The sequence below is a fragment of the Lissotriton helveticus genome, chromosome 2_1 (genome assembly GCF_964261635.1).
Source record: "Lissotriton helveticus chromosome 2_1, aLisHel1.1, whole genome shotgun sequence".
NCBI lineage: Eukaryota > Metazoa > Chordata > Amphibia > Caudata > Salamandridae > Lissotriton > Lissotriton helveticus.
In genome coordinates this window covers 1906498858-1906522728 of record NC_136059.1, presented here as the reverse complement: position 1 = coordinate 1906522728, position 23871 = coordinate 1906498858, and the positions used below count along the sequence as shown (strand labels likewise).

Genomic DNA, 23871 nt, shown 5'->3' with positions numbered 1-23871 from the left:
TTGCAAGAGATAGTATTTGTAACAATTGTGGGGGTAAAGGTCACTATGCTCGTGTTTGTAAGTCTAACAAGAAAGAGTCCAATGAGAATGTATCTGACATTGTACGCACTGTGGTTGTATCTAATGTAAATGATTTTGGAGAGAATATTGATTCTGAACGTATTGCTATGCCTTTCTGTGATATAGGTATTGACAAGTATGTATTTAAACTTATGGCAGACTCAGGATCTCCTTTTACTTTGATAGGAAACAAAATTTGGGATGAGGTTGTAGGTCTAGAAAGTGTTCCACTGTTGCCTCCAGACATTGCTCCTTTAAGTTATGGTCGATCAAAAATAGATATTTTGGGCTATAAAGTAGATAAAATCTTTCAGAGGTAAAGAAATTACTGGGAAAGTTTATGTGGTTGTGAGAGGAGATAATCTTCTCGGATGGAAACATCAACATGATTTTGGTATAATCCTAAATCCTTGTGCTAAAAATCCTCATGATCAAGTCATGTTTATGGAAAACTTAATCTCTTCTACTCTTCCGGATAATGTTAGCAGTGTATCCGAATCTAACAACATTTTTTCTGAATTTCCTAAGGTGTTCTCAGATACACTAGGATGTTTAAAAGGATTTGAACACAAGATTATCCTTAAGAAGTCAGCAATACCATGTGTGCATAAGGTTCGAAAAGTTCCGAATATGATGGTTGAACCTTTGAAATTGGTAATTGAGAAACTTTTGAGATTGGGAGTTATAGAAGAAATAGAGTCTTCAGAATGGTTAAGTCCAATAGTTTTGGCACCCAAGGATGGTGGAAAGGCGGTAAGAATGTGTGTAGATTTGCGTGGGCTGAATGAATGTATTTGGGTTGATCGGCAACCTTTGCCGAATATATCAGAGTCAATTAGTATCTTGAAGAGAGCAAACATGTTTAGTGTTCTAGATCTCTCTTCTGCGTACCACCAAATTGTTTTACATCAAGAGTCGAGGCACTTAACATCTTTTGTTACACTCCTTGGTGCCTATCAGTTCTTAAGAATGCCCTTTGGATTGGCCTCGGCTGCTGCTTGCTTTCAAAGGGTGATGAAAATGGTTCTTGGGGATCTACGGAACGTGATGTTCTTCCAGGACGATATTTTGATTGATGGAGTGGATGCAAGGGAGCATGATGTGGTGTTGAGATCGGTGTTAAGCAGATTATCTGACAGGGGACTCACAGTTAAGAAAGAGAAATGTAGGATTGGTTTGGACTCAGTTACTTATCTTGGACATGTAATTTCTGGGAAAGGGATTCAACCGAAATTAGAATTGGCTGAGAGTATTGTTAAGGCACCAGCTCCAGAAGATAAAGACCAGGCTAAGTCTTTTTTGGGCATGGCGGAATTTTATTCCAAATTTGTTAAAGGTTTTGCAAGCATTGTTGAGCCTATAAGATCTCTTTTGAAAAAGGGTGTACGGTTCACTTGGTCTAGTGATTGTGAGGAAGCATTTCGTCTGATAAAGACTGAGATTGGCAAAATGCCCACTTTGGGTCATTTTGATTCTAAATTAAAAACCATTGTTACCACCGATGCCAGCCTTAAAGGTCTTGGCGCGGTACTTTCTCAAATTGTGAATGGGGAAGAAGCTGTTGTGGCTTTTGCTTCGAGACCCTTGAAGGATGCAGAACTGAACTACTCTTGCATTGAGAGAGAAGCGTTGGCTGTATTTTGGTCAATACATCATTATAAATTCTTTTTATGGGGCATTCCGTTTGTTGTGAGATCGGATCATCGCCCTTTAGTTCAGATATTTACTTGTCATCAAAGTGATCATATGACACGTAGATTGAAGAGATGGAGTGAAGGTCTACAAGAATTTAATTTCATTGTACAGTATATTTCTGGTCAAAACAACAAGCCTGCAGACTGTTTATCTAGATTGCCGATTGAAGGGGATAGTTTTTCTGGAAGTTTAGAATGTGTAAATTGGGTACTGGAATCTTCTTTGTCTAAGGATGAATGGCCAAGTTGTGTTGCGAATGACGTTGTTTTTCAATATTTGAGGGGTATCATCAGAAGTGGTTGGCCTAAGTATGATCAACTGGATTGTGAATTAAAACCTTATTGAACGGTTAGAAATGATTTGACGTTTTGTCAAGGTAATTTGTTAAGAGGGGACAGACTAGTACCTCCAAGTGATTTAAGAGAGAAAGTTCTCAATCTGGCTCATGAGGGCCATCTAGGGAGGAATCTCACCAAAGCTCGCATCAGAGAGAGATACTGGTGGCCTAGTATGGATCGGATGGTGGAAGTTGCTGTAAAGGATTGCCATTTGTGTGCTGCTAATGACAAATCACACACCACTAGCCATTCTCCTCTCTCTCCTGTAGAAGTTCCTGCTATGGTTTGGACGAAGGTGGGGTTGGACATAGCGGGTCCTTTTGAGCTCATGCCTTCACATGAGAGGTTTGTGATATTACTGGTGGATTACACTTCAAAGTGGGTGATTTCTAAATGCATGGGCATGGTGAATTCTAGAGCCATTATTGAGTTTCTTAAGGATGTATTTGTGTCAGAAGGGTGCCTAAGTATGTACTTACTGACAATGGGGTACAGTTTACCTCAAATGAGATGGACTGTTTTCTCAAAGATCTTGGGATTGTTCACCAGAAGACAGCTCTTTATTCGCCTCAAGCGAACGGTCTTACTGAGCGAATGAATAAGGTTGTAAAGAGTTGTGCGCAGAGGGCTTTGCAATCCAAGGTTTCCTTCAGTAGTGTGTTGAGGGAGACCTGATGGGCACATCGTACAGTTCCCAATGCTATCATGCAAAAGTCTCCTTTTGAAGCATTGAGTGGGAGATTGGCTAATTCCAAGCTCAACCCAGCTTGGCTTCCGGAGAAGGTTTGAGATGATAGTGTTGAAAATGAGTTGAGAAGGAGAGATGCGCTGGCTGATTATCAATGGAAGTATAAACAACGTTATGATGAGAGGATGGCTGTCAAGTTTAGAAAATGGAATGTTGGGGATAATGTTCTTGTGAAAAAGCCAAAATATGGACACAATGGTACTTCTAATTTCAGTGGTCCTTTCATCATTACTGCTATTAGGAAAAATGTTGTGACTTTAGACAATGGGTGCACTTGGAACATGCCTAGATTAGCAAAGTGTACCGAGTTTAATAGTCATTCCAATAGTGGTTCTGAGCCTATTGATAATTCCAGTCATACCTGCACTTCTTCTAGCCAAAGCCAAGATAGTGTTCTTGATAGTTCAAGACCAGTTCCTAGGACAAGACAAGTTCCCAGGAAATTTAAGGATTACGTTCTGTATTAAGTTATTTTGTACGGTTTCTTTTATGCTGTTTTATCATTCTGTATTAAGTTATTTTGTACAGATACAGATTCCTTTATGCTGTTTTTGTCTTTAAATCTTACTCATCTTTTCTTTTATATTGGTAAGGGGATGTGTTATGGTTACTCTCTCTTTAATGGAACACTGTGTGTTCTACATCATTGATGGAGTGTTTACATTCTGAATACTGAGTCAGTTGCTGTGGCTTGCTGTTGAAGGTTGTACCAATAAACCTGCTCTTCCAACTTAACCTGTATAAGAGCTTTTATCAGAAACCCAATTGTGAGTTTTGTAAAACAGCCAAAAATAAAGTGTTGAGGTCTGTCACGCATGCTACAATTTCTCCCTCTAAAAAATTACCTCTGATAATAAAGGTTAACTCTTTGTATTTAATTCTTGGTGGAGGAAAATTAAAGCATGCGAAAGGCCTATACATTTTATGTTTGGTAGGTTTACATAGTGCAAACAAATACAGAGTTTAGAACTCTTATTTTGTTACGCTATGTCAGTGGTCTACAAACATTTTAATGCTGCCCCTTTGGAAAAAAAACACATCATCAGGGGCCACTTAGAAATGTTTTACAATTATTCTATTATACTATATTTAAATAATACTAGACTTATTTAAACATTGCAATTAAGTTCTATTACCGTTTTAAAAATGCAATCAAATACATGATTGACAAACATACTATTCTAGTCAGGCAAGCCTTACTAATGTGTAAAAGTATCCACAGCGTGATAATTAGAAAGAGGGGTAGGGGTTTTGAAGAATATTCAGAGTCCTTTTTCTTTGGACACATATTCCCAGCTAAGATATATAAATGACAAAAGATGCTAGTGATGGCTCATTACAGAGCGGCTTATTGGAGCTTATTTTTTTTCTGCTTAAAACAAAGCACTGTTTCAAACATAATACTTCTTTTGACCAGAGCTTGGCGCTCCCCCTAAGATCACTGGAGGCCACTGAGTTTGAAGACCCCTGCACTATGGTATTAAACTGCCAAAAATTAAATGCTGATTGTTTGTCACCATACATACCGACCCTATTCAGGCAGATTGCCTGTACTTCAATAAAAGTTAGTGGGGAAATACATTCTCCCAACTATTTGTCGGAAAAGCTCAACAAAACTAATTCCCACCTGCCGCATTTAGGTCAACTACTGTTCTCTCGCCTTGCCTATGCAGACGGCATCGTCCTTTTAAGTTTAACTAAAGTTAGTCTGACCAGATTATTAACCGATATCCCTGAATTTTTGTCAGTGAACAAATTAGAAATCAACATATCTAAAACAAAATCAATGCTTATTAGCAAACGTCTAGCCCCTCACCACAACATTTGGCTAGAAGGCAAACTTTTGGAGAACGTATCCAGCTACAAACAAAAGACACACAATTGATGGACGGAATGCAGAACAAATCAAAACATTCACCCCCCCAGTCAAGAGATCTGGGTTAAATCCATCATTCTTTTGCTCACCATGTCAACCCAGTTTAGAACTGCCCATATGCAAATCAGTCTTAACCATGTGCCTCATGGGAACAGTCCAGACCAAACCTGGTAGTTCAGGCTGGACTGTTCCCATTGAGCACAGGGTCAAGACCGATTTGCATATGGCTGGGTTCAAACTGGAATGGCAGGGTGAGCAAAAAACGAGGGATTTAGGCCCAGAGCTCTGTACTAGGGTGAATGTATGACATTGTTTGTTCTGCATTCTGTCCATCAAATGTTGTTTTTGCACTTTATTTAGGAGAGCCTTCCTGGACAGAGGAATAAGAACCTGCAAGTCTGCCGTCATTAGAGGACTAGATCCATCCGACCCCCAAATTAAACTGTAAATTGATAAAGTTCCTCCGTGCACACAATCAAGCTGTGAAAAGTAAGGTCATTTTATAAGGTTAACTCAGTGGGGGAGAAACGTCATTACCACCTCTATTTGTTAAATCATCATTGTATGGAAAGGAAGACTGTAGAGTTGATTTTCACTTCTTGTTGATCCAACGTGTGGGACTCTCTTTAGGGGTATCAGGATATAGAGACTTATAAATACACCTGGATAGTAAGTAAATAATCAGCTTAGTATTGGAAATTTTGAGTTTTAACATAAATGCACTTTATTTGTATTTTTTTGTATATGCAGAGCTTGCAAAATTGAGGAAGTCAGAACGTGATAGATTGATTTTAAAATTGAATTAATTTCCATTTGCAGTTTTTAAACACTGCGTGCTAAGTTTTACACTGCTAATGCTGAAATGATCTTAAACTTTTGAGTGTAAGTTATCTATGCAAAACTGTTACGGTTTTAACTAACTAAACTATAAAATTCTTCTTCATTCTCCCAACTTTTTTTTTTTTAATCTCCCACTTGCCTTCACTAAAATGTTGGCATGAATGAAAAAAGTTCCCTAAAAGTGAGCAGTGGAAAGATAGAAGCTAGCCAACCACTGGCAGGTAAAGAGAATATGCTCTGGGGGAGAGTAATCAAAGAAATAACCGAAGCACACATAGAAGTCCACAAACATGAAATGCAGTCAACGAAGAAGGCAAGCGATGGACAGCCGTTAGGGCCCTTTACGTTGCTTATAACCCCACAATAAGTCTTTTACATGAGAACCGAGCGGTCCGGTAGATTTAACCAAAAACCGAGCAAGCATTTTAAGACCGACACTACGATAGTGGAGATGTCCGCCATACACTCACTAGCAGAGTCGGCAGACTCGGCACTATCTTCCATTTCGGCTTCTTACGTGCTTTGTTTACTTCGTGGGCCCCGCCCATAAGTGCAATTTAAGAGAATAAACGCGGCAACGGGCGCTTTGCGCTCTTCGTACGTGCGTGCTTCCTTGCGCGGCCCCGCCCACTGCGCAACGTTCTGAGTTCAGACGTCACAGGGAAGAGCATCGTCCGGTAGTGCTAGTAGTTGGGCCCCAGTTGCAGAATATAAAAGTAAATCACATTATCCACAAGGGCATTGTTATAAATGAGAGAGAGAAGCAGCGGGTTCCGGTAAGTGAAGTTTATTCCATAGGTAGTTGACTCCACCTGTCATGGACGTCTGGTCTCCGTTCAGCCTGTGGTTACAATGGTGAACAGGGAGACACAGCCGACCGTGCGCGAGGAGAGTATTTAAAACACAACATGTTAATACAGTAGGCACGGGCCGTGGCTCGTGAATGTAACTTTAAAAGAAAACAATGTTAGCCTCGGGCTTTGGCTCGTGATATAGACGCGAGTCGAACTCACGAGCCAAACCCCACGAGTCAAACCCGCGTGAGAGTTAACGCGGGTGAAGCCCGCTATTACACCACCTTCCCCCTTACAACAGTCGATAAAAATTGGAAAAAGAAACATTGTCGAATTAAAATGGATCTAACCAGAAATAACACAATTGCCTAAAATTTAATGAACTCGTTATATCTCTCAGGAGCCCTGATGCGCCTGCCAAAAGAAGAAACTTTTGTGTGGGAGGGAACATCCTGACTGACAACAACGTTTGGAGGATCCACAGAAACCTCCCTTGATAGTTGTACCGAAGGCTGGGGGGCTTGTGGAAAGGAATGGATAGGAACACTGGGAATAGAAGGAGCATCCATCCAAAAACTCCAATCCAAGCTACTGGAGTTCCCATTATGTTTCATTCCTTTGATAATCTGTGCTTGGTGATCAGAGACTTTCACTAGTTGGCGTTTGTTCCACCAACCCTTTTTTTCCAGAAAGGCAGCTCCCTTACTTACTTTAACTACCTGAATGGGTGCAAAAAATTTTGAACGTCCTTTCACTACTCTACCTGGACTCTTGATTAAAACCCAGTCTCCAACCTGCAGGTCCACTAATTTACCATCTAATTTACCATCAAAGTGTAACTTCATTTGGTTCTGTTTTTCTAGAACAGATTTCTTAACAGAATCCAAATCGATAATTTTATCAGTAGAGTCCTGGTGCAACCATGAAGGAAATAGGACAGAACGATTCTCTCTACCTCTCAGCAAGGAAAACGGGGAGACCCCAGTTACGCAGTGAGGGGAGGTATTGTAGTGCCACACTTTTTGCTTTACAAATTCAACCACATTGTAACCACAAGAAATCGCCGTCTGAACACCTTCTTTAACCACCTTATTCCCCCTCTCTACAAGACCATTCGAAGCTGGGGAATAAAGAGAGACTTTGAGTTGTTTGATGTCCAATTGTTTCAAAAATTTGGACATTTTATCCGAAACAAAATGAGTTCCGTTGTCTGAGACGATAAACTTGGGAGATCCCTCTAAATCAAACACCCTCTTGAGAAAGGTAATTGTGGAATCTGAATCAGGAGTCTTAACAAAATCGAAGTACATCCACTTTGAAAAATAGTCCACCAAAAGAATAATGTACTTATTCTCTTGTTGAAGAATGGAATATGGCCCCGAAAAGTCTACCCCAACTTTCTCCCAGGGGGAGCTAGGAAAATCCGTGGGATGTAGGGGAACTTTCAGTGTGCGCCAATGTTTATCAGATAATAAACACTCCGGGCACAAATCAATCAAATTTTTAACTTGGGCATCAATTGAGGGCCACCAATAGCGCTGCTTAATGCGCATAGAGGTTTTAGTTGTCCCCAGATGCCCTTGATGTGCCTTATTAATAATAGACTCCCTCAGTTTAAAGGGGGGAACAAATTTTTCACCTCTTCGTACTATGCCGTTCTCAACAGACAATTCCTCAGAAATTTGGGCAAAACTACGTAGATCGCCATTCAGACTTCTTGGTTCAGGCCAACACCGTGTGGTAAATTCTATCACTTTTAACAACACGTTGTCTGAAGCAGTGGCTTCCTTCCAATCGCCCTCAGAAATCACATCACTAACCACATCCACTGCATCCACCAAGGTAACACATTCTACGTCCTCTACCAGAAAATCCTCCTCATCGTCCTTCTCCATAGCCATTCTAGATAGGCAATCAGCCCGAAAATTCTTGCCACCAACTATATGCTTAACAGAAAAATTGAACTCTTGTAATTTCGAGACTAATCTCATCAGTCTAGCTGACATTGACGTTGAACTGGATTTATCAAAGATGTAAATTAGTGGCTTGTGATCAGTGACCAACTCAAATCTTCTACCCCAAATGTACATTTTAAACTTGTGGACCGCCCAAGCACAAGCTAGAGCTTCCCTTTCGATAGTGCTGTATCTCTGTTCGAACTCTTTGAGTGCTCTAGACGCAAATGCTACAGTTTGTTCCTGACCATTCACCTTTTGTGTAAGAACTGCCCCTAGACCAGAAATACTCGCATCTACAGTGATAACTGAGGTGGCATCTTCTCTGAAGGCATGTATGGCTTTAGCAGAAACGATCATCTTCTTGATCTCACAAAAAACCTTGTCTAACTCTTGTGTCCAAACAAAACTAGACCCTTTCCTCAAAAGCTTTCGTAAAGGTTCCACTATTTGCGAATATGACTGGACAAACCTTGCATAATATTCTGCAAGTCCTAGGAAGGATCGTAAGGCATCCTTATCAGGAGGAGGTTTTGCGTCTTCAATGGCTCTAATGACTGAAAACTTGGGAGTGATACCTTGGTCCGATACTGTATGCCCTAGATAATCAATTTTGTTAACTGCAAACTTGCATTTGTCTGCACGAACAGTCATATTCCTAGACATTAAAATTGTAAGCACATTTCTAAGAATAACGTCGTGTTCGTTTAGTGATTTGGCAAAAATCAGGATGTCATCAAGGTATGCCTGCACACCCGCTATGCCTTGAAACATCACATCCATCAGCTTCTGGAAAACGCTTCCAGCAGACGCTAACCCAAAAGGGAGGCGAAGGAATTTAAAAGCTCCAAAAGGAGTAATAAAAGAGGTAAGTTCTTGGGATTCCTTCGCTAAAGATACCTGATGGTACGCTGACCTCAGATCGATCAAAGAAAACCATTTAGCGTCGCCTATGTTAGCCAGAAGCTCGTGGATTCTCGGTAGTGGGTGACAGTCAACAATAATGTTCTTATTTAATGAGCGTAAGTCCGCACATAATCTAATTTCCCCAGTCTTTTTGCGTGCGACTACAATTGGTGCGACCCATTGTGAAGAATTGATGGGGGAAATGATACCTTGTTTACACAAATCATCCAACATCATTTTTAATTCAGATCTGACACTCAGTGGGACAGCTCTAACTTTATGACTAACTGGTTGTGCCCCGGGTATCAGTCTAATCTTATGCTCAAATCCTTTGACACTCCCTACCGTTTCCATGAATACAGGTTTAAATTCTGCCAAAATTTCTTGAACTTTTGTGTTATGATCATCAATTACAGCAATAGGTAAATCAGTTTTAAAGGTAGGTAACTTCCCAACCTTAATGGGGTTCTCATCACCTGGGACTAAATAAAGACCCATTAAGGCTAAGTCTTTCCAGCCCACGATGTCTTTGCCTTTTTCTGCTACATAAATTTTAGTGACGGTCTCCCTCCCCAAGCATTGGACTAATCCTACAAAATATCCTAGCATGTTAATATTCTTCTCCCCAAATGCTAGAGGATTAACATCAGATTCAATCAGTTCGACTCTTTTGTCCCATTTTTCGTAAAAGGTTGAGTCTCTAAGGATAGTGTATGGGGAGCCTGAATCCGCCATGACCTGAAGGTGTACGTTATCAATAATAGCTGCGCATAATGGACCCTTAATAGAATCAATGTCACCATTAGTATCAAGAGTTACAATAATGTTCTTAAAAGATTCAGTACATGCATCAAAGTCTATCATATTAACATTCGGAGGTTTCTTTGCAAATCTGCAAACCCCCTGAAAATGCCCAATTTTTTTACAAATGGAACATCGTTTCTTGAGGGCAGGACAATTTGGGGCGTTCCCAATGTGATCCTTTGAACCGCATCTATAACAAAAGTAGGTTTTCTTTCTTTGGTTGAATTTATTTGGTTGAACTCTGCCTTTATTAGTAATGGCACAGAGAGTTTCTCCTTCATCAGAGTCGTAGCAGTCTATAGCATTAACACCCTGTTTAGGTTGGTCCATAACAACTTTGCTGGTTAATGTAGAACGTTCAATGCTAAGAGCAAGGTCTATAACTTCACTTAAAGATGGGTTCTTGCACCCCAGGATTCTCTGTTTAATCTTCCTTGATGAGCAATTAAATACGAACTGATCTCTTATAAATTTATCAGGAGAAGGTTCGAAATTGCAAGTGATTGCTAAAACTCTGAGTGCAGCGATGTACTCTTCTACCTTCTCGTCCTCATTTTGTTTCCTGGCGTAGAAATTGTGCCTTTCTAACATAATGTTAGGTTCATCACAAAATTGTTTTTTTAATCTTGCAATGGCTTCAATGTAAACGTTCCAAAGGTTGTCTCCACTTTCATCTAGTGAAATAGGTGGTGCTATGGGAACAATACTCTTAAAGATTCGTTGACCAGCTTGTCCTAAACAACCGAAAAGAATAGCGAATTTTCTTTTATCAGAATACTCAGTGGCATCAATAGCAATTAAATGATTCTCAAACAACCCAAACCACTCAGACCAAATTATGTCTGGAGTGCCTGGTTTGCTCAAGAAAGGTGGAGGTTGGGTAATCTGATGCCACTGGTTATTAGCCATGTTAAATATCAATGCAGAAATATGAGTGGGTTTATAAATCTAAAACCACGATAACCTTAACACCTTAATAATAACAAGATGTCGTTTTTAAAATGAGTATTTACGATTTAAAGGTGTGGAATAGACGTTTAAACACTGAAATGAATGTTTCCAATAACGTCTATAACGTTGTAAATATGCAATTTCAACAAATGAAAAGCGTGCGTATCGCTGTAAAGATACGCTGTGCACAACCTTGTAAATATCCTGTGATTATCTGTTGAAAGCGTGCGTATCGCTGAAATGATACGCAATGTTTATATGTTGGTCCAATAATAACGTGCGTATCGTTGGAAATGACACGCAATGATCGGATCTTTAAAATAAATTATTTAAATGATAAATGCGCTGTAAGTTGAAAGCGTGCGTGTCGCTGAAGTGACACGCAATGTTTTTAATTACAACGTGCGTATCGTTGGAGGTGCGCACAACAATTAAACATTTAGGATCAACACAGTACCTTGGTTGCGTCTTGAAAACAGTCTTCGCACGATACCTCAATAAAGTTGCATGAAATGACATCCAATGAGGTTGATCGTGTTGAAGAAGATTGCCACCGTCCAATACGAGTTGCCGGTTGAAGAGACTTGTAGAGGCAGCTCTGTTGATTGGAAAACCAAGAGACTCGACCGTCCAATGGAAAAGTTTGTGATTGACGAGGTGCTGAATCAGGGGAAAATCAGCGTGGGTGAGGTGGAGTCTCCGTCTTGTCGCCAAAATATGTTATAAATGAGAGAGAGAAGCAGCGGGTTCCGGTAAGTGAAGTTTATTCCATAGGTAGTTGACTCCACCTGTCATGGACGTCTGGTCTCCGTTCAGCCTGTGGTTACAATGGTGAACAGGGAGACACAGCCGACCGTGCGCGAGGAGAGTATTTAAAACACAACATGTTAATACAGTAGGCACGGGCCGTGGCTCGTGAATGTAACTTTAAAAGAAAACAATGTTAGCCTCGGGCTTTGGCTCGTGATATAGACGCGAGTCGAACTCACGAGCCAAACCCCACGAGTCAAACCCGCGTGAGAGTTAACGCGGGTGAAGCCCGCTATTACAGGCATCGAGGATCCATTTGACAGCGGAATTGAGTAAAAACTTGTATCGGGACCGCTTATTCCTTGCAGGCGGCCGTAAAGGAGTGGACCAGTTTAAGTAATCGTAAGGCTCGCTTCATACATGTAATTGTATATGTTTTAATTACATATTTCCAACAAGATTGAGGGTGGGGTTTTAGGATTGCTGTGCCTGCCTCGTGCATTCGTAGCTCCTCTTCACTGTGTTAGGAATGTTGTAGGGTAGACGGGGTGCAGTCACATGGTCGACCTACACTTCGAGGCCCTAGAAAGGGGCAGTCGTAGAGTATTACTTTATAATGCGACTGGACGAATTACCTTGCGGTAGTTTACCTTTAATTTAAAGAACCCTCCAGATTGTGTTTTTTTCGGGTTGTGCCCACAATCTCCCTAAAGCGCTTGGCGAGCACGTTGAGCGATGTTTTACTTTAATTTGATCAAATGCTCTGCCTCACTGTTAATGATTGTGTTGTTATTTATCATTCATGTCTGTGTGTTAAAATACTGTTTTATTCCATATCTAGTTATGCCAAGGGCCCAGAGGTTTATGGGATTGCAGTACTGATGAATTTATGTTTAAATAATCGCTTTTGGCTGAAAAATGATTTTAAGATGCTGCGTATCTAGGTCACCGAGTCTAATTAAAAGAGAGGCCATGTACCACAAAGAGTGAGACTGATTATAAATAGTAAGATTTTATGGGGCGCTTTTACGCCAGCGTGCTCTCAATGAAATCCTGAGTTGAAGCTGGTCTGGCTTTTTTCATACAGGGGTGCTGTCAATATTTAGTGGAAATCAAAGGTATAATTTAATTTCAGTACTTACAATGAACACTAATGTTCTGGAAATTTGTAACCATGTCGTGAAGTGTTGGTACGGTGTACCTATTTGTTGACTCTTGAGTGAGTTTTTATTTGACCGTTCCTAGGGCAGTCTCATAAATCTCACTCAGATCCACACGTTTGGGTAGGGATGCGTTCCTTCCTAAGTTTTTGCGATTTTCAGTTACTTTCTTCCCCCCAAAATGTCCTTCCTTCCAATTCAAGTAAATGGTTAACATGAAGTGAGGTGTGGTGCCAGTGCAACTTTAACAAGCTTGGCAATGCATCGGTTTGTCCTATATAATGAATAAAGAGCTGTTTTCATCAATCATCGTCTGGGAGAAGGAAAGAACTCCCTGATGGATAACCCTGGAGTGGAGAGGATGTTGCGCAGGGACCAGAGCGGCTGACTCCAGAGCCCAGTACTAGTCTTCAGGGGTGTGGAATTTAATAAAATATTTACTTGTCCATGGGGCAGGTTGCTTCATAAATCTACTTGTCCTGTAACAAAATCCACATGTCCCTTTGGTTCCCTGTAGTGCAACGACAAATTATGGCATTATATAAGAGCTCTGATATAGTCTCTCTTGATTATGCCAGGGCTCCTACCATAGTAGTGTTTGAATACTTGCAGTCCCCTTATGTTGCCACATTTCCGCAGATCTACAAACTGGGGCTGAAGGTAGTGGTAAGCAATAGTTCCAGGGTTAGAAAGCCCTTTTGAGTCTGTGCAAACCTACTAACGTGCAGGTTTCAACAAATCCTCTCTAATCTATCTTTTCCCATACTGACAAATGTTGGAAATTTACTTCTGACAATGACAGATGTAAACCTTCTTCCAGAGTTGGGGAAAAAAGTGGTTGGAGGGAAAGTGAACTTCAAACACTTAGATTTTCACATGAGCAAATCTACACATGCATATTTGCTCATGCTAAAATGCAGTTCACAAATATTTTCTAGGATTACTATTTCTTGCCCTACTTCTGTAAATTTTGGGGAATTCACGAAAACCATATAGCTGCACTTAATGCAAGGACATATACCTTGGGTGCCCTTTTGAGACTTTCTTTAATAATTGGGCTCCTAATTTGGTCAGGTGATGACCATGAACTTTTGCGTGTATTAAAAGTCTGTCTCTCTCTCTCTGAATTGGCTGGCTTCACTGTGAGTGACAGCATTCTGTTTTTTCAGATGGAGCATATCGGCACACAAAGTAATTTTGTTCAGTGCGAGTACCTACTGTGGCATTGTGTGCTTTTTGAGACCAAAAACAATGTTTGCTTTTGCCAATGTTTGTTATAATGGTGAGGGCCCGGCAGCTCCCACATCAATAAAGGTTTACAAAAACCATGCTAAAACAAGTCACACATTGACAAAACTAAAAAGCTGCCAACCAATTTCAGACCTACTGGCTTTGCCAATGCTTGTTTATTTTTGTTTCCCATAATCTTATTGGAACTGGTTACACTGATTCTCCATTATGAATATTTTTGAGAACTACTAGCATGCATCAAAAACATGTTACTAAATGTAACGCAGTGGCTAGGGCGACTGACGCTCGACGCTGGGGATCACGGTTCGATCCCCTGCTCCTGTGGCAGGGGTCGTCTGCCCAGCACCAGGCGACTCTGGGCAATAGCTCACTTAATCTACCCAACGGCCCCCAGCGCCGAGATACCCCTTCTGGGGCGATTCGTGCGCTATACAAGTACTGGATTTACATTTACTAAATGATGCTGCAAAGAAATGGTACCAGAGATTTTACAGTAGTTTAGCGAAATGTTTTTTTTCCTGCTTTCATTTTTTTATGAACATTTTTTTTTTTTTAAGCAAAGTATCATCAATCTTGCTTTCAAGCTTCTTCAAATATTTGCATCAAATCAGAGAGCATTCTGGGAGGATTATACATAGCCTAATATTGCTAAACCTTAAAAACGTGTGTGCACGTTTTTATACTGGAAGCACTGTCAGTAGTGCAGTTAGTGCTTACAAGATTTACTTTGAAAGCTTACCCAAATAATAAAGGTTTTCAATTAATGAACCATAAATACAAGTTTGAACAGCATAAACATATGAACAAAACAATTACCTTAACTGCAGACTGTGCCCTTCCCTGATCCATAATATGGTACTGCAAACTGGCAGCTAAAGGGTTTGCACTGCAGGGGTGCGCCTACTTGTCGCAAGGAGAAAATACACATGAAAACTTGTTGCCCTTGACCCCAAACAATATGTCCTGGGAGTCGGGCTATAGGAATTCCACATCCCTGAGTCTTGGTGGTGCCCATCAACTTCCTGTGATTCGATGCAAATCACTTAATCTCTCTCCGTGTGGTAAATTGTTAAATAAATATGCTGCAAGAGTAAAAGGCAAAACTTAATGAAAATATAGTTCCATCAAAGCGGATGTTAATAGTATTTCGGCGATGGGAAACTGATAACAGAAGCAGACGAAGAAAAAGCATTTGTAAACGTAGGAAAATATGGCACAGCCAAAAGAAATGGAGGAAAAGTAAGTGGCACTTTCAGAAACCAATGAGAAGCCAGGAACGAGAGGAGGCGGGATGTAAGTCCCTTTTAAGTTTAAATTTAAAACAATAGATTGCACTAGCACTCTGCAGGCAAAACCTAAAAAGGGGTGTTTGAGTTCCCTAACATGGTGATACAGATAGAGTTGCATGTTCTTCAGGGGTAGGTTTTATGTGTTGATACTTATGTCCATGTTTTTATTATTTTGTCCAGTTACTTAATTTCCACTGAAGGCGTAGAGTGTTAAGTAGGTAGTATTTGTCCATTGACAAACTACCTGTGTGGTGTATGTTTGTATTTTGCAGTGAGAAACTTTTAGATGATGGCCGACAGATGAGAAGCTACGTCCGGGAGCTCCCAGCCAGGGATCGCCTCTTTGGGGCTAAAATCCCCATGTCCTCACCCCCTGGACCCTCTTTACTCACCAGAGGCGTGCTCTGACTGCTGCCATCGTTTCTCCGGGCTCCTCTGCTGGATTGAGCTCTACGAGTTGGATCTGAGGCATTTCCCTTTCCGGCGGAGCCCTAGCGGCATGGCCGTTGTCCGGTGGAGCCTCATCGACAGCTGAGGGGGAGATTGGCTCCTGCTCGCTACCCTGGCCGTCACCTACCCAGCCGTGCATCTGGCATAGTTTCTCTGCATTTTTCTCCCCTGCTGTTGCCTTTCCTCCCCCCTGCCTACCGACGCTTTGGTGATGACCAGCCTTCGTTGGAGCCCTCACTCTGCGGTGTTCATGCCTGGGGGCGTTTCTCCGGCTAACTGTTTCAGAACTGGGATGAGGTCTCCCAACCAGATACAATCCGGGTTCAACTTTTGCTGCTTCGCCTCCTGAGGGAGGACCGGGACCCGCTAGTCGTATTGCCAGGTGTCTGGGTGCAGTTTCGGGGAGAATCTCGACACTACAGCGTGACTCCCCCGGCCTTTTCTTTGCTATCTGAGCCTGGGGCGCGATTTCCTGGACTGCATTTCTGGCACCCAGGCGGACTTCCACAGATGTTCAGCGTGCAGCCTGAGGGGCACTGCTGCCCTCGCGACCCAGAGCCTGTGCCTTTGAACAGACGGCGTGTCAACATCCTCAACGACTCTGCTGCCCAGTAGCCCTGAGCGTTTACCCATCTAATTGACTCGTTTGGGTTTCGGTGGTCCCCCAATCCCTTTCCGTCCTTGCTTCTGTGACTGCCCCCCTCTGCTCCTTTTTTTCCAGCACCCGTGTTGTTTTGCAAATTGGTTCTCGTGAGTTGCCCCGCCATTTTGTGACTTTGCATACAGTGCTAGTTTCCCGGGTCATCCATCTTGGAGGACCTGCCCGCCTCACTTGCTGTTGAACTACGCCCTTTGTCGCCAAACAATCCTCTACCCTTTGCTGAAACCCCCCCCCCCCCCCCCCCCCCCCTTTGCGGTCTACCTACTTCCTTTACATTCACCTCGCTCCTGACATTATTTCTTTTTATCCCCCTTTTTTTTCCTTTTGTCTTTTGGCCCCCTTGAAGCACCTCCATCCTTGCCGGTTCCACCTGGTCAGATCCTTTTCCTCCCCCCACCTTACATACCCCTTTGGAAATGTCCTTATTTTCTGCTATGTTATTGTAACTTATGTTGTTGTGCAACACTGTTTTTAACTGTGTAACTCGCCGATCCTTATGTAAAGTGCTCTGATACCTTCGGGTCTAGCCAGCGCTTTCTGAAAATCTAAAGAAATTGAAATAAAAAGGCAGACATCTAAGGAATGTGTGAAATTGAAGTAAGTGTTACATAAACTCCCCTTAACTGTATAGAAGTCACAGGGCACGTCCTAAGAAATGTCTGAGACACAGCCCTCTAATAAGTTTTGTAAAGAAGTGTGCCTACTTTACATTCAGTGGCACAGTACGTTCAAGCTCTTTACTATGTAGACTACAAGAATATAAGCATATGCATGTATATCTGAACTGAACATGTACACCTCCTGGTCAACTGTGATTACAAAGCAATGATTGTTCTAGACCGTAAGTGAATCTGCATAACTGCACAGGTATACGTTTAATCATTTGCATAACTTGGTGGACAAATGTACATACTGATGTGCAGATAAATATGATTTAAAGAAAGAGGACATAGTAAGTAAACATTTTTTACAGCACGCAACTGCCAAGGCATCTTGGCGCTAGCATCTGAATGAGTAGGCAGAGGTATCTATTTAGTATAGATTGAGCCAGGTTTTTAGCATCTCCTGAAAAGCACCCTGTTTGCTTGGAGTCTCAAGGAAAGAGGCATAGTATTCCAGCATTTACATGCTAGGAAGGAAAACTTCTCCCTCCTCCCCTAAACCCCTTGTGGCTTTCCTTATTTTTCGAATCGCCAATAATTTGGCATTGCCTGATCTAAGATTGCCATTGGGAGCATGCCAGAAAAAAAACATCTGGAAATAGGTTGGACCTACGTTGTGTAAGTCCTTATAGACCACTTACAAAGCCTTACATTTGACTCTTTCACTAACCGGTAACCAGTGAAAATCACAAATATGTTTTGAGATGAAATGAAATTTGGATATTTTTAAGAGCAGACGAGCTGCTGCATTTTGAAGAGACTGCAGTTTTAAGTCCAGCGTTTCTGGATTCCTGGATATAACTCTGTATAAGTCGCAATTACCATTTTCTGCAGATTTAAAGTAATGAAAGGGAACACTTTCTTTAAAACACTGATAAGGTGAAAGCATAATGAGGTAAAATGATTGATTGATTAGAAATACAAAGCTGTTCGTCAAATATGAATCCCAGATTTTTTACTTTCTGTACAGAACAAGGAAGAGGGCCAAATTTTGAAGGCCTCCAAAAAGAGTTCCAGAAAGTTACATTATTGCCAAAAAGCCTTACCACCATATTTCCAGAGTTCAATTTAAGGCAGTTTTCCTGCATCCAGATGGCAATATCCATCAGACAATTCTTAAACCTAGTAGCAACGTCTTCAACATCAGATGAAATAGACACCACTATTTGTGTGCCGCCTTGAGATTGAATAAGATGTGCCAAGGGGGTTACATAAATCATGAACATTGTAAGGGACAAAGAAGAGCCCTGAGACAAAATCTCCAAATACAAGTCTATTTTCTGTTAGAGAGAAAGGAGCTAAACATGGTAAGGGCTGTGCCTCCGATTCCGGGACTCTCTAGACAGTTGATAATGAGAGAGTGGCTCACTGTATCAAAGGCAGCAGAGAGATCAAGAAGAATCAGCGCAGCCCTACCTCATGTGTTTACCTGTATTCAAATTTCCCCAGTAGCCACTAAGGCTGATTCAGTACAATGTTCTGGTCTGAAACAATGCTGTGAGGAATTATTGGACTGAGAACGAGTCTAGCTGACTCCTCCTAGCAATCTGCGAGTCGAGTTAGCATTTGTAGCACCGTTTTGTATTCAACCGCCATTGTGTACCCTGATCGGAAATAAGCTCCTGTTTCATAATGTTTGCCTTAGCAGAAAAACGGCTTCGATTGTTTCTCTTTAGTATTATCCAAAGCTGAATTCCACTGCTTTAATGAGTATATCGTTCTGTATCTGCATACCTTTCCTCTCGAGTAAGCCTTGCTCCCACCCTAGAGAGATTAGCACGGGCAGAGTAACCTTGAAACTAAGATAGGGTGTACCCCTTGTCAAGATGGTAGCTGGCCTTTCTGTACTCCCTTTGTTCGTTAGTGCCCAGGCTGGAAAATTCCAGTCTGGGTGGGGGTTCTAGAGGTGGTGGAAATATATATTTTGTGTTACCGTGTTGATAGGAGTCAGTCCCTCAGCAGCCGTATAAGGAGGCTGGTCAGACCGGACTCCGCTCGAGCGAATAGTAATAAAATAACTTGGTTTGTATTCTCTACTGTCTGACCGACTCTTCATTTGAGTGGAAGGTTGAGAGGGGGTTACAAGTGACCCGGGTGTCCCTAATCGGTTCACTTCCTTCAGAATCTAAGATGTCATCTCAGTGCTCCCGCGTAGTTCGTCTGGTCGCAGTATGCCCTGTTCCATAGTGGAACGGGGAGGACCCTATGATGAAGCATGCCACCAAGGGGTAACTATGGTGGATGAAGGTTTTACTGTAAACTTTGTTTTCCCATCTGAAGAAACAATTTCTTTAAAAGTAAGGTTGGGTCCTTTTTGTCTTTCTGTAATAATACTGGCCTTGGAGGGTGGCCCTAGCCTGTATCCTTACTCTCCCATGTTTTTGTATACTTAATTAGTTCAAAGGCAACAAAAGAACCCAGCAACACACTGAGTGCATTAGACTGCCACAAAATGTCCAGCCTGAAAACGGTACCTGCAATGACCTGAAAGTGGTCACCCTAGCGTGAAGGCCCCCCCCCCCCACCCTGAAGCCACAACAATACCATAATTCAGGCCCATTTCTCTTCTGGACTATGTGGTAAAGGTGGTGGGTCGCATTGTTCTGGGTAGACTTGTATCTTGGGCCAATAAAAATAACTATTTAAGTATCATTCAATATGGCTTCTGCCCAGGCCGTTGCACCGTTTTAAGTATACTATGGCGTGTTCCAGCACCATATACCTATCCTTTATGGACCTATCCCAAGCGTTCGATTGTGTCAATAGATCTAAGCTATGGCAGTTGATGTATACCATTGGCATTGATAGTAACATTATTTTATTTCTCAAGGACCTTCATTGAGACTCAAGGGCGGCTGTTCGCTATAAAAAAGACATGATCGTGACCAGGCAAATAAACATTGAGAGGGGTGCATCACGGGTGCATACTAGCACCCTTCCTTTTAAACTTGTATATTAACTCTCTAGAGAAGGCCATTTTGGCCACAAAGGCCGATTGTCCCCAAGTAGGCAAGCTCTGTCTGCCAGTCCTACTATATGTGTACGACGCAGTCCTCATGGAGAGGATAGCGAGGGGCCTACAAGTTTTGAGTTCTTTTACTCACATTATGGAGTACCAGGAACTGGCGGTTAATCACTCAAAATCGTTTATTATGCAGGTGGGACCTCGTACATCAAAGTAATTTACCTTTAAGCTAGGATCATCACCAATACCCAAGACTAACGTATTTTCCTATTTGGGGGTTTTGTTCGATGACTCCTTGAGTTGGTCCCCCTTGCTTACTCGGAAGAAAGGGGAACTAGTGAAATCTTCTGCAGCTGTTTTTAACTTTGCTACCAGAGTGGGAGGGAAACCATTAGGGGCACTCTTGAAGATTTACCAAGCAAAATGTATTTCAAAGGCCAATTACGGGAACGAGATCTGGGGCTATATTGGGGTCAGGCCCTGCAAATTGCCAAAAACTCTTTCCTGTGACGGGCCCTCTCTGTGCCGCAAAGTATTTCTTTTTACGTTGTGCATGAAGAACTTGGGATGCCTTTCCTCTCAGATGAATTGGCTTTTCTTCCCTTGGCATTATGGCTCAGGATTTGGGCCAAGCAGGAAAATACACTTCGCAAACAAATCCAGAGCGTATATGTGTAAGAGGGACTATGCATGGGCCAAAGAGTGTTTTTTAAGAAGGAGCCATTGCGAAAGAGAGCAAGTAGAGCTGTGCAAGCCCAGTGTGCGTAAGCACAATATTTTTAAAAAACGTGCCAACCACAGAACCATATCTTTTAGGGCTAAAAAGCATTTATGATCGCTTTTTATTGACGAGGTTTCGACTCTATCTTTTCCACTATCTCCTGGCTCAACCGCGTGGCTCCCACAGAGGTCATGCTCTGAGTCTCCTCAGGACATGATACACCTTTTTAATGCTCTGCAGTTTGTATGATATTCCCAGAAAATTATTTATTATCCATATCCTTAAAAAGGTTGGTTTCAGGAGGGTTAAACCAGCTTTCATCTTTTTACAACTTCTTTCTACAGATGTCTTGTACACTCTTAACTTTTTAAGGGTAGCCCTAAGACTCAGGTCAAGTTGTGATTAATCTCTGCACAGTAATCTATGTAATTTGATGTATTAACAGTTGTTAACCTGTATTGTGGAAACCTTTTTAATCATGTTTGTTTGACTTTTATGGTTTTACTCACAAAACTGAATAAAGTTTGTTGATGATTCTTTGTTTTCAAAATAAAATGTTCATAAAAAAATGAAAGCGGGGGGGGGGGAATGTTTTGCTAAACTACTGTAAAATTTCAGGTACCATTTCTTTGCAGCATCATGTAGTAACATGCGTTGATGCATGCTAGTATTTCCCAAAAATATTCATAATGGAAAATCAATGTAACCAGTTTCAATAAGGTTATAGGAAACGCATATAAACGAGCATTGGCAGAACCAGTAGGTCTGAAATTGGTGTCAGCTTTTTAGTTGTGTGAATTGTTTTAGCATGGTTTTTGTAAAACCTTATTGGTGTGAGAGCTGCCAGGCCCTCACCATTCTAACAAACATTGGCAACAGCAAAAATTGTTTTTGGTCTCAAAAAGCGCACACTGACACAGTAGTTACTGGCATTGACCAAAACTACTTTGTGTGATGATATGCTCCTTGTGAAAGAGCAGAATGCTATCACTCACAGTGAAGCCCGCCGATGCAGAGAGAGAGACAGAATTTCAATAAACGCAAAAGGTCATGGTCCACGCCAAACCAAATTAAGGGCCTAATTATTAAATAAAGTCTCAAAAGTGCACCCATGGTATATGTCCTTGCATTAAGTGCAGCTATACGTGTTTTGTGAACCTCCAAGAATTTACAGAAGGACAAGAAATAGTACTCCTAGAAAATATTTGTGAACTGCATTTTTTAGCATGAGCAAATATGCATGTGTAGATTTGCTCATGCAAAAAATCTGAGTTTTTGCCAGTTCACTTTCCTTCCAACCACTTTTTTTCCTCAACTCTGGAAGAAGGTTTACATTTGCCATTGTCGGGAGTAGATTTCCAACATTTCTCAGCATGGGAAAAGATTAGCGAAGAGTTGTTGAAAACCCTTAAAACATGCAAGTTAGTAGGTTTGCACAGACTCAAAGGTATTCTAACCCTGTAACTATTGCATACCACTACCTTTAGCCCCAGTATGTAGATCTGCAGAAATGTGGCAGCATAAGGTGATTGCAAGTATTCAAACACTACTATGGTATGAGCCCTGGCATATTCAGCGAGGCTAGATCAGTGCTCTTATATAATGAGACTGCTGCCATAATTTGTCACTGCACTACATGGCACCAAAGGCACAAGTGGATTTTGTTACAGGACAAGTAGATTTATGAAGCAATCTGCCCCATGGACAAGTAGATATTTTATTAAATTCCACACCCCTGATCGTGGTTTCACTGGAGACACGTGCAATATGTAGGAGGAAGAGGTTTGAATGCAGTGCCATTAGAGCACAAATGTGGTGGTATTTCAGCACCATATGAGCTCCGAAGTCTTTCTGCATTGGACAATTTTAAGATGCTGACTAATGTACATGTTTTTTTTGTGTGTGTTTTTTTCCCTCTCTGCTGGCAGCAGACATTATGGCTGTTGAGAACCTTTTTTTCTGAATACAGTGAGACACATATGGGTGGGTTAATCCTTGCCTCTGTGTCCTCAATAGAATTGAAAATTCTTCGACATGATAGCTATACATTGTTTTGTTCTGTGGGACTGGAGGCTTCAGATTATGCTTGTTTAAAGCTGACCCACAACTACTGATGCAACATAAACAATCAGCTCATGATAGGAAACTTAAAAGGTAGAGTCAGAAGATCAATCGGAAGCGGTCATAATGTCCTCTAATCAGGATCCCAACAAATAAGACATGGAGTCGATAGCCCCTCTCACTGTGTGTTCAGTTGGGCTGAACATTTCAGGTTACATTGATTAAGGTGCATAGTTTACTAAAACCATTGCACTAAATTGCTACATAAAATCTCTTGAATAAAATATTTTCAGGAGAGAAAAGCAGTTATGCATGATAATAATAAAAAGAAAAACAATTGAAATAAGTGAAGGCATAGTGCAGAATAGAATGTGCTTAAGGTGATTGTCCGTAAAAATAAAGTGCTATAACAGGCTAAGCTACAAGTATGCGTTAAAGTTGCGGTGCAGCACAAGTTAAAAGAAAGCAGTGTGCATGAACTTGTTTGTGGGGTTAAGTAGCTGCAGGAATGGTAATGTCAGTTAGACTAGTGATTCAAATTTTTTTTTTTATCTTGGGAATGCCTTGATCTGGGTTTTAATAGCAGCTCCCAGGTACGGTTGTAGTGTTTACTTGGTGTAACATGCCATTGGAAGCCAGACATGCTTCCTCAGCACAAATACCTCATTGTCTGCCAGCAGTAAGCATTTTTGACTTTCCAGGTTACCAAGGCCTTAACTTGGGAGTATGTTGGTATTTTCTCCCACTAGTCTGCTAATCCAAGGAAATTTGAAGAGGTAATCCCTGGCCAGGGAGTAGTCTTTCTGGTAACTTCTATCCAAAGATGGTGAGCCAGGGACCCGCTATTAGCTTGCTTTGCTTGCAGCAGAGTTTAAAGGGGATTGTTGCCTTGTTATCGACTGCTTAACTATGTCAAATTTAAGATGCATCTGCC

The 23871-nt window shown here is 41.4% G+C and overlaps 1 protein-coding gene across 5 annotated transcripts in view; it reads left to right on the top strand.

Annotated features, from left to right (window-relative positions):
* Nucleotides 1–6159: 6159 nt before the first annotated feature.
* The window catches only part of ADAD1 (adenosine deaminase domain containing 1), a 1111472-nt gene continuing 1093760 nt past the window's right edge, over nucleotides 6160–23871 (top strand). For 2 of the 5 annotated variants that reach the window (XM_078676822.1, XM_078676823.1), the window contains exons 1-2: nucleotides 6160–6295; nucleotides 12019–12119. The gene's annotated coding sequence lies outside the window, so the exon portion shown is untranslated. Of the gene's footprint in view, nucleotides 6334–11691; nucleotides 11720–12018; nucleotides 12140–23871 lie in introns of those variants that run through there. The other 3 variants (XM_078676824.1, XM_078676821.1, XM_078676825.1) reach the window with 3 other exon arrangements.